At 52.7% G+C, this 9,986-nt stretch overlaps 1 long non-coding RNA gene across 1 annotated transcript; it reads right to left on the bottom strand.

Moving 5' to 3' along the window:
- Window positions 1–6,881: 6,881 nt before the first annotated feature.
- Window positions 6,882–9,717, bottom strand: LOC149912017 (uncharacterized). Its single transcript, XR_016462498.1, has 3 exons — window positions 8,931–9,717; window positions 8,233–8,328; window positions 6,882–7,753 (listed from the first exon to the last, which is right to left on the bottom strand). It is a non-coding gene; the product is annotated as an uncharacterized LOC149912017 (long non-coding RNA).
- Window positions 9,718–9,986: the final 269 nt, after the last annotated feature.

Here is a 9,986-nt window from a genome sequence, read left to right as displayed (position 1 = left end):
AGAATAGTGTCGCGGAGCCGGCGGTCCAAGTATTGCCTGCTCACCTGCATCTCAGGGCTTCGAAGAAATGGATGCTATTGGAAAGCTGGACGGCGCATGCGCACTACTTCCCGGAGGACCGAGCATAACGCAGATCGGCGGGGTGCCTGCGCAGAGGAGCAGGACCGTGCGCGCACCACTTCCGGATCAAACACCTCACCTGTGAGGACAGGCTGAGAGAGCTGGGGCTGGGGCAATACATGTTGGGGGATGAAAGGGCTGAGCATACCCAACCCCTTCAAAGCAGTGTCTTTCCACCCCAGTTTTTGGACTGCAGCACCAGCCCCACACAGGGTCCAGCCTTCTCCGGTTTGATCTCGTGCAGGATATTCTTGCAATGTGTGTGACAAAATATACATATATACAGAGCGGGCATTCCTGGGAAGATTTGGCTAGAGGATAAGTGATGCAAACTATCTGAGATCTTCCCCAAGTTAAGTAGAAGGACTCCCCAAAAGAACTATGACAACGGAGTTCACGAAATATAAATATTATCCAATTCTAATGCAGAAACAACATTTGATTCCCACAACACCACCTCCTATCCGTCTCCCTCAGAGATTCCCAGGAGCACCTCAGGCTGCTGCTTTCTCGTGACAGCCTGGCCATCTGCCCCAGCAGCTCCTTAAGCAGAGTACACCTGCAACTAGCTTCCTTTAACTGGCTGGTAGGTATGGTGAGATAGTTCCTTTACGGGAATCGAAATGGAAATCACAATGAGTTGGATGGCATCCTGCTTTTCTTCTCCAGTGCCAGAGAAGTCCACATATTCCAGCACCACAAAAGGTCATGCACACAGCCCAGTGCTGCGGAAGGCAGTTCTGTCCAACACCGCGACGTCTCTGCCACCCAACGCAGCTTGAAGCCACCGTGCCTCAGCCTCCATTTTGAGCTGGGGCCAGAAGGCCGCCCCGCCCTATAGCCCCACCCTCCCTTCATTGTGAGTTAGGCCGGAAGGCTGCACTGCCCAATAGCACTGCAGGCCGCTGCCCCACCCTCCATTACGTGCCAGGCAGGCACACAGCATAGAAGACTGTGGGCGCACCCCCCCACGGCATTCACTGTCTGCGCACCCTTGCGACAGGGACGAGAGGCAGTGGGCGCTACGGGGTCAGGGGCAGCTGTCCTTGCAGGCCCCAGGAAGGAGAGTAGCTTTCAGCGGCCTTCGGCCACAGCTTTTGGAGGCTGAGGGTCTCTTCAGGTCCCTGCGACCATGCCGCAGAGACAGGCAAAGTGCTGCCAGCCCTCTCTGCGCCGGGGCCCGGCCCAGCCCCCTGCCTGCCCCGCACAGCGGGAGGAGCACAGGCGGGAGCTGGAGGCGCTGCGGGCCCAGCTGGAGGGCGAGCGGCTCCGCTCCCAGGAGATGCAGCGCCGCCGGGCCGTCGAGAGACGTGAGCTGCAGGAGGCGGCAGAGCGGGAGCGGCAGCTCCTGGCCGACCGACTGCGCTCCAACTGGGAGCGACAGCGGGCGTCAAAGCTGCAGCGCCTGCGGGAGCAGAGCCAGAGGCAGCGGGAGGCGGACATCCGCCAACTGCTGCAGATGAAGGAGGCCCAGCTCCGCCAGACGCAGGAGCGGCTGCAGCAGCGGTGCAACAACGCCAACCGCCAGGTACGGGATCTGCTGCGGCAGCTAGCAAAGGAGCTGCTGAGTGGCGAGAGCAGCAGAGAGGCCCACAGACTGCAGCAGGAAGTCCAGCGGCAGCTCTGCAGGAAGCCCTGTGCAGAGCAGGCCGCCCACGTCCTGCGCCTCCAGCGCGAACTGCAGGAGCAGAGGAGACGCTTCCTGCATTACATCCTGGAGCACGGACAGGGGCAGCCGCCCGCCTCCTGCAACGGGGCCAGGGCTGCAGCCGCTGGGCCGCGCACACGGCAAAGGCCAGCCTGCCGTCGGGCTGTAGCAGAAGCGGGTGTTCAGGCTGCAGAGCAACAACAGGCCTGCCCACCTGAGCACAGGGAGCTGCGGGAGCAGAGTGCCCATCTGCTGAGGGCACTGAAGGACTTGCAGAGACAATGCAGCCTCCTTGGAGAGGAGAACTGCCTGCTGAGGAGCAGAAGCTCTCAGCAGATGAGGGAGGAGGTGGAGCGGCTCAAGGACAAGACGCATACGCTCAGCCTCCTTACCAAGCAGCTGCGGGAAACAGTCCGGCAGCTCAAGGAGGCCTCTTCCACATCCAGAGGGGCCGCAGAAAAGGCAGAGGAAGCCAACCAGCTGCAGGGGCAGCATTTGGAAAAGGAGACTGGGAAAAAGCTGGAGCCGCACGGAAATCCAGAACAGGAATGGCTGGAGAAGTCGGGAGGGTGGCTGATGGCAAGCTGCAGCCTGCATTCTCGCAGACGATCACCAGCACTAATTCGAAGATTCATAGCTCGTCACAGCTACAATCCTTTTGAGGGCCCTAATGAGGACCCAGAAAACGAGCTTCCACTGACTGCTGGACAATACCTTTACATCTTCGGAGACATAGATGAAGATGGCTGGTTTCTGGGAGAGCTGACGGATGGCACAAGAGGACTGGTCCCTTCCAATCTGGTGGAAGAAGTTTCAGATGATGACCTGGATACGACTGTGCCTCCACAGCTTCGTGATCTCCTGCTGGATACCGACGATGACGAGCAACTAGGCAGCAGGAGCGGTGGCAGAAAGTGATGGTCACCATCCAGAAATCTGTGTCCGTGTATTGGCTGAGCCTGGGGGATGCGGAGATTCCTCTCCATAATACGGCAGCATCCCATCAAGATTCCATATTTTCATCCACATAGATGAAGAATACCTCCTGCTCCACTTGATGTTCAACTGAAGCATGGTCCATCGGCACAAAGACCTTGAAAATGTATCACTTGTATGACTGAGAATTTACTACATTTGGACTGAAAAAAATCTAAAAAAAATTAAAAAACACCATAAAATAACCAAACTCAAAACGCACGTGTGAAGTCTTCTTGTTTTCTGGCAGTCCGCTTTTGTAAAGGTATGAGGAAAGCAAGAGGCTGAGGAAAGCCTCCAAAGTCTTTCTCAAGCGCACTACCTACAAGTATTGGAATCGAGAGAGAAAGGAATCATTACTGCTTGCTTCTGTTCTTCGGGATACCTGAAGTACCTTGGAAGGCCACACTTCCTGAGCAATATAAACATTCTGTCCCAAAGCAGCTCTTTGACCGTTTCCACTGGGTGATAAGGCATAGCGCTTGCATCATCTGAAGGCACGGACTCAGGTGCCAATCCAAATCCTTAACTGCAGGTCCTTACATTCTATACATACATGCTCAAGCTCCCTCTTGTAATTTTCCATCCATCCCTACGTGTCAGCAGAGCGCTTAACAAGTCTCCTTTAGTCTAGACACCAACTGCGCACACAACTGAGACACAGCTGCACCATTCCTAGAAAAACAGCTTTACAATTTCCCATAATAAAGTACCCGGCTCGCTCATATCCAGCTTACTATAGGACACAGATTTATGCCTTATTTGCCCATCTCTGATATTGATAGCACCTGCCAGCCCCCAGAAATTACTATTTTAACACAAGGCCCAGAGGCAAAAACAACAGAATCCTACTAGAAATCATTCCGGTCAATGAGAATAGTTTTCTGCTGTGCCTGTTTTGAAAACCCATGTAATCAGTGACACGTGAAAATACGTGAACAATAGTCACCGCATCTCTGCGGCACTACCTGAAAATATAAATTTGCTGGAAAGCATTAAGGTTTGAATCTCAGGGTTACCAAGTGCTTTGGTACAAAGCCAGCATTCATCCGCCCTATACCACGGTGAGGCATTAAATTACCAGAAGGAGCAACTCCACCTATTTCACTGATTACACTTTCGTCTTGGCCATACGTAATAGCTCAACTCTCTGCAACCAGCAGAGAAGACTGACCAGGCTTTAGGAAACGACATATTCATTGGCATCAGAGAGAGGCCTTTCTGACACTGACTTTTTTCACACAGCTCAGCTATCTCAAATGCCCACCCCCTGCCCCCTACACCCGGAAAAAAAACAGACAGACCCAAACAAAAAACACTTGCACATTGGACTCCTTGGGCTTGAGAGAGGCTTAACTGGCTTAACTTCTATTGTGCGCTAGTAACATGGAGCGCAAGAAAAGCTTTCCAAAGGGAATGAGCTGGAAACTGGGTATGTGAACAAGTAATCCTCAAAAAAGGAGCGCCTGCCGCAGCTGGCTGGGGAGGGCCTGCGTATACCCCGTGCCCTTGTGGGCTATCTGTCCAGCTGCAGGAGGACCAGAGAAGGGCAGCTGAAAAGATGAAAAGCTGCAGCTGAGCCTGATAGACCCGCACAGCTCTCGGGCCATCTTGCCGATGGCAGCTGTGACGCATCGATTCGTTCTATGCAGGTGAATTAATTTTTTCCATCTGCAAACTTAGGTGGAGAACTGCAGTTTTCGTTAGTCTTTGTGGAAACGCTGTAATGGTCCACACTAATCTCAAAACAGCAACTCTGTGCTGTGACTGCCTGCGTAGACCTGCTGGGGCCTAACACTACCCATTTTAGGGCATAAAAAAGAATAAAAAGCCAAAAATGAAACCTGGAGTTGAAGAAAGGCCCTTGGGAAAAAATACATTAAAAGTAGGAACAAGACAGAGGCTGAGTGAACATTAATATGGCCCCGCGCTTTCTGCCAATGGGCTTTAATTTCGTTATCATTAAATTTGCCGGGCAGTTGCATTTTGGTCTGTGAACATTTAGAAACAATGCAACAGATGCTGGCAAAAAGAAAAAAAAAAAAAAAAAAGAACTTATTTTTTCACAGCTACTTATAAGCACTTAGCAGAGCTTGCCTGGGTTTGGGGTAGTCTCTCTCTTTTTTTCTTCGTCTTTCCCCCCACAACGCCCCCGCTTCCAACTTCGCGCTCTTCTCCCGCCATCACGAGACAGAGAGAACGGGTCGCCAGGGGAGAAAAACGCGGGCCGATCCCGTCAGAAAAGTTCTTTCCGCGGTCTCTGCTGCCACCTCGTGGCCCATGCGCGGAACTGCCGCTGTCTGTCGCCGCGTCCCGCAAGCAGCACAACGCATGCGCGTACAAATGCGGAAGTGGCGTTTTAACCGCTCTGCGCAGCTAATGCGCCGCTCTCTATGGTGATCAGTCCTCCAGCTAATAGCGACCGTGCGCCCGTCCACTTGAAGACAGCAATTGTTTCGACAGACCACGACGGGGACGGGCAAGCAGTCGATTCCCGGGCCGCCGGCCCAGCGATATTCTCCCCCTTCTAATCCAGGATGCCCCTCGTCTATTTCCGCCCTTTTATGCCCAAGCCCACGCGGAAGCGGACCGGTTGGGCTCACAGCTGCCCCTCAGCGCCTCGTGGCATCCAACTTCCTCTCCGCCCCGGTGAACCAGCAAAGTCCCTTTCCACCCCCAGCCCTGCACCGTCCCCCAGCCGTTTAAAAGCCCTCCCAGCGGCAGTGGAACGCGAGCAGCTCGGAGATTCGCGGTCGCGGTACTGGCGTGCAGCAGCACCGACGCGGCAGCAACCCGCGACCAGCGAGCCTCGGGAGAGCAACGCGCACGCGCGAGCCCGGGCACTGCAGTGCGCATGTGCCGGTAGCGGCTCGGCGCTACGCATGCGCCCCTCTCGGCAGAGCACTACGCGTGCCCAAGCCTAGACGCTGCACTGCGCAAGCGCCACCCTCCGCACCGCACTACGCATGTGCCTGTTCCCGAGGCAGGCTCGAGCGTCAGACCGTCGGAGGAAATAGACAAGGAGCACTTCCGACAGCAAGAGAGAAAACCGTTGCTGAGCCAACAGGAATTGACTGCTCGACTGCATCTCAGGGCTTGGTAGATTTGAAAGCTATTTATGAGTTCTCTGGCGCATGCGTGCTGTTGCCTGGAGGACTAACCCTAACAAAGCTCGGCAGATTCGCTGCGCAGAGCGATGAGAACGTACGTACGCCACTTCCGCGTGCCTGCGCGCATGCGTACTGCTGCCTGCGGCACCGAACATACGCGGCCGCAATTCCACCGATTGGCCACGAGGGGGCACCAGAGACCGCGGAAACAACAGCTCCGACTGGACTGACGCGGAGCCGCGCCGCAGCTTCTGGCGCTCCGTTCCTTCTCTCTCGTGAGGGCAGAGGAAAAACGCAGTTAGGTCGGGGTTGAGGGAGGAGAGAATTACGTCAGTTGGAACAAGACGAAGAAAAACAAGGAAAACTTCTCTATGCCCAGCAAAACTCTGCTAAGTGCTTAAGAATATCGGTAAATAAATAAATAAATAAATAACGTCATCATCAAATTGATTTTGTCATGCTTTTTTTTTTTTTTGAAGGCAACTGAGGTGATGAAAAAGCTGGTGTCAATTGGACAGGAGGGCGCAGTGAAGCCAAGGATGGCGAGGAATGATTAACAATCCTTAACGTTGCAAAAGAAAACAAACAAAAAAACCACCAGTAAAACAACTTCTGTACCTGGCCATGCAACTCTGAGATCCCGTCTGGGTCTCCCGGCGCTTGTAAATATCCACCGGGTCAATTTTGATATCGAGCGATTTGTTGTCAGTTCTTCCATTCACAGTCAATGCCAGGATCTGCCGCCGCAGGGCGTTCTGACCATGGGCACCACTGCTGAACTGTTTCAATATCAGTGGGATTCCCAGGCACGGTTTCAAGGATTTGGTCTACTTTTGACCCAAAGGGAGAATTGATATGAAATGCGAGGTATGCATAAGTCATCATGAGGCGTGTTTCTCAGCATCACCTTTGGGAAACAAAGGATTTTTCATAAAAGTCTCAATACAGCAGTAAAATAGAACACTGTATAAAAACAATGAGAACGCTTTGTGAGCAGGCAAGGAGCTTTACGACCTCTGCCTGGGAAATCCAGAGCCACTTGCCCACAGACTCCTCTTTGGCAGCTGTTCTAGATTCAGCTGAACATTCTGTTCCAGAGCACAACTCAAAACTACAGAGGAAACAAAGGGAGTTCTACATAGGCAGAATAAAAAGAATGCTATGTTTCTTCAGTATTGAAAAACCAACAACAGAAGCCATTCCCCAAATTCCACTGCGGGAAACATAGCGGCAGAGAAGAAAGCATCCATATTTCCCCGAACCAGTGCTCGAAGGAAAAAAGGAAAACAAACAAACAAACAAGTTTTATATGTTACCTGCTTGAAGGCGTATACCACTCTCACTCTTTAAAAGCATTAAAGAAAAAAAAGTAAAATGCATAGAGTAATCTCTTCCAACAACACGTGCATTTGGTCTGGGCAGCAAAGGGCGCAGCTCTGTATCACAAAGAACCGAAGTCATAAGCACCAGGCTCCTAAGTTCCAGCCAAACCAACCAAACGTGCCTATAGACAGGCAGAATCCTTAAGTAGGACAGCCAGCGAAAACGTCAAACAAAGCACCCGATTCTCAGCCTTCTTGTTCCTTTTTGAAAATCCAGAGGTCTCTGTGTTAGCTCCACCTCTAGCCTGTAAAGCCCGAGCTCGCCGTCTGGGGGAAGTCCAAGAAAAGGCTGGGTTATTACAGCGAGTCCCCAGTAGGATTGACATTTTTTCTAGCCTCAGGTCTCAGTTCTTTTACACATGCGAGGTATCTCTCAGGGTCATCTGGTGGTCTTTTGATGAAGGCCACGTCTTTCTTGCTGTGCACACTTGGACCTGGTTCAAGCTGAAGGATGCTTGACTCACTCCAGGCAGTCGTCTTATCAGCCACAACTCAGAAACCTTGCTGACAACACCAAGCTGTGGGGAGCAGCGACACGCCAGCAGTGACATGGGACGCCAACCAGAGGGACCCAGAGAGGCTTGAGCAGCGGGCACAGACAAACCTCATCAGCTTCAACAAATCCAGGCGCAGTGTCTTGCACCTGGGACAAGAGAACCCCCCACTACCAATACATGCTGGGGGATGAAAGGGCTGAGCCTAGGCCCGTCCCAAAAGAGCTGGTGGATGGCAAGCTGTACACGAGCCAGCAAAGTGCCCTCCCAGCCCGGAAAACCAGCCACATCCTGGGCTGCACCAAAAGATGTGCGGTCAGCAGGTGAAAAGAGGTGATCCTGCCCCTCTGCTCTGTGCTGAAGAGGCCTCACCTGGAGTACTGCGTCCATATGAAGAGCCCTCAGTGCAGAAGGGACATGGACCCGTTGGAGCACATACAGAGGACGGCCACAAGAAAAAAAAAAAAAAAAAAAAAAAAGAACCAAAGGATCAAACACCTCACCTGTGAGGACAGGCTGAGAGAGCTGGGGCTGTTCAGCCCGGAGAAGTGAAGGCTCCGAGGTGACCTGGTAACAGCCTTTCGATACCCAAAGGGGAGCTAAAGGAAAGAAGGAGGGAAAATTTAGGTTAGATATAAGGAAAATATCCTTCATAGCAAGGGACAAGGGGAAACGTTTTAAGCTGGGGGAGGGAAGATTTAGGTTGGATGGCAGGGGGAAGTTCTCCACAGAGAGAGCGGTGAGGTGCTGGAACAGCTGCCCAGAGAGGCTGTGGATGCCCCGTCCATCCCTGGAGGTGTTCAAGGCCAGGTTGGATGGGGCCCTGGGCAGCCCGGTCTAGTATGAAATGGGGAGGTTGATGGTCCTGCATGTGGCAGGGGGGGGGGGTTGGAGATCCACGATCCTCGAGGTCCCTTCCGACCCGGGACATTCTGTGACTCTGCGCAGTGACCAGGTTGCCCAGAGATGCGGTGGATGCCCTGTCCCTTCCAAGGTGACACGCAGGGCAACCTGATCTAGCTGTGAATGTCCCTGTTCATTGTGGGTGAGTCGGACTAGATCATCATAAATGGTCGCTTCCGACTCTAAGGAGTCTCTGGTATGATACCTGAAGCCATGTCCACAAAGGACATCGATGGCATGGTGAGCAACCAGGGTAGGTGGGGAAGCCTGTGTGCTCAACAGCTCCGGGGAAACTCACCAAGTAGTCCAGTCGGGAAGATTCACATCAGCCATAGAGCCTCTCTGTGCCAGTCCCAGTATTCAGCACACCAGAGGTACTGCTTCATCACACTGGTGGGTCCCACAGCTGCAGAGCTAGCTATTGAATGGGGGCCAGGGGATGGAAGGAAGAGGGGTGGGGAGGTTGGGTATCATACAGACTAGGAAACTAACAGCATCCCCTGACAATTGGGATGGAGATATCTGGGGTGATCCAGACAAAGTGGTCCAGTAGAAGACAATCCTTTGTTTCCTAGAAAGACGAAGCCAGATCTGCCATAAAAACAGAAAGAACCCTAGGACCCTGGGGTGGTCGGCCACAACGTGCTCTGAGAACTGTGCCCTGACATCTGTTACTACTGACAAATCTGTAAGGGAGGTCTAGGAGAGAACCAGACAAAACAGGAACAGAATACTCGTGTTCAGTATGCTCAAGTAGTGGAGACTGCATTACACTAAGCGAGGATGAAGAAAACGGCCACTGGGGCTGGGGGTTTTCTTAAGCTCAGGTCCCAGCCTGATACACGCACCTCACTCTATCACCAGCTTATTGGGCTGGAAGAATAAACCCCAGGGAGCAAGGCGAGCCCCTTGTGACCCCCATTCCATCTCTAAGTGAGCGTCCCACAGCCATCACCAAACCCACCTGCATACAAGCGATGCATGAACAAGGGATTCATGGCGTTCCATTATCTGCTCCACAGATTTCACAGTGCTTAAACCACTAACTAGAGGAGCCCCAGAAACCCTTAAACCCCATCGAGCTGCAAAACAGAACGGGATCCAAAGAGACACGGAGCATAATTTAAATACGCGCCCTTAAACAATACTCAGCATGGGCGGAATTAATCCGTGGCAGAGGAGACACAGAGGGGACAGGGGCAGAGGACACAGGGAGAACACAAAGACACAAGTAGGACACAGAGGGAACGTGTCATAAAATAGGTTGGGACAGTGTGGTAGTTTGGAGTCCCAGGTCGATGATTGTGCAATGAGAGTCATGAAAGAGGAACGGAGACTTCACAAGAAGGTACTG

The sequence above is a fragment of the Phasianus colchicus genome, unplaced genomic scaffold, assembly GCF_987193195.1.
Source record: "Phasianus colchicus unplaced genomic scaffold, bPhaCol1.hap1.1 HAP1_SCAFFOLD_45, whole genome shotgun sequence".
Lineage (NCBI taxonomy): Eukaryota > Metazoa > Chordata > Aves > Galliformes > Phasianidae > Phasianus > Phasianus colchicus.
Note: the sequence above shows the minus strand (reverse complement) of the source record. Positions and strands in the feature narration are given on the sequence as shown.